Raw genomic sequence first — 842 nt, forward strand, 5'->3', positions numbered from 1 at the left:
GTTATATTTACAATAAACTATATCGTCTTATAAATTTTGGTTCATTCGCTCCCTCGTGCCAGATGAGGAATTTTTTGATCCCCTCATTTATTTCCTGTGGGAAACAGGCACGGGTATTCAATCAGAAATAACCCACAGATTGACACAGGAAAAACCGCAGCGAGACAGCGAGACAGACAGCACCGTGGTAAATGGCGGAATCGACAAGAGAGATGGATGAACAGAAAACGGCCTCAGATTCTGAAAAGTGCAAACATCACATGCAAAAGCATCGGCTGCTCCAGGTGAGGCTCGAACTCACAACCTCGGCATTTCCCAAGCCTGTACTGTCATATAAGTACCGCGCGCTAACCGATTGCGCCACTAGAGCTGCATGTTCTGTGGTTTTTGTGCTCCCATCATACAGCTGCCTGTTCCACCTGTCAAACAAGGAGGAAGACAATGAATCATCGAATCATTCAACACAGAAGGAAGCTTTTCATCCCATCGTGTCGATGCCGGCTCTCTGCAAGATGCCTTCAGTTATTGAGACTCCATAGATTTTCACCATAAACGTGTTTTATTATTTGTGTAATGTTTTGTTATTTGTAATGAATTTGGATGTCTGTGCGGGAACTTTATAAATATATTTGTGCATCTATCTGTGAGTTGTAAATTAAATTGTGTGGTACATTGATAATCAAATTATGTGTTCATATATGTGTTATTATAAATCTATTTGTTTTTTTGTCTGTTTCCGTTATGAATTTATCTCTAAGTATCTCTGTGCTTATAATTGTATTTAGGTTTATTTGCGAGGTGTTTACAATTAGCATAGATACAAAGGTATACACAGAAAATAC

General features: G+C 39.2%; 1 non-coding gene across 1 annotated transcript; it reads right to left on the reverse strand.

Annotated features, from left to right (window-relative positions):
- Positions 1-276: 276 nt before the first annotated feature.
- trnai-uau (transfer RNA isoleucine (anticodon UAU)) lies at positions 277-370 on the reverse strand. The gene is made up of 2 exons: positions 333-370; positions 277-312 (listed from the first exon to the last, which is right to left on the reverse strand). It is a non-coding gene; the product is annotated as a tRNA-Ile (tRNA).
- Between the last annotated feature and the right edge of the window lie 472 nt (positions 371-842).

The sequence above is a fragment of the Pristiophorus japonicus genome, unplaced genomic scaffold (assembly GCF_044704955.1).
Source record: "Pristiophorus japonicus isolate sPriJap1 unplaced genomic scaffold, sPriJap1.hap1 HAP1_SCAFFOLD_29, whole genome shotgun sequence".
Classification (NCBI taxonomy): Eukaryota; Metazoa; Chordata; class Chondrichthyes; family Pristiophoridae; genus Pristiophorus; species Pristiophorus japonicus.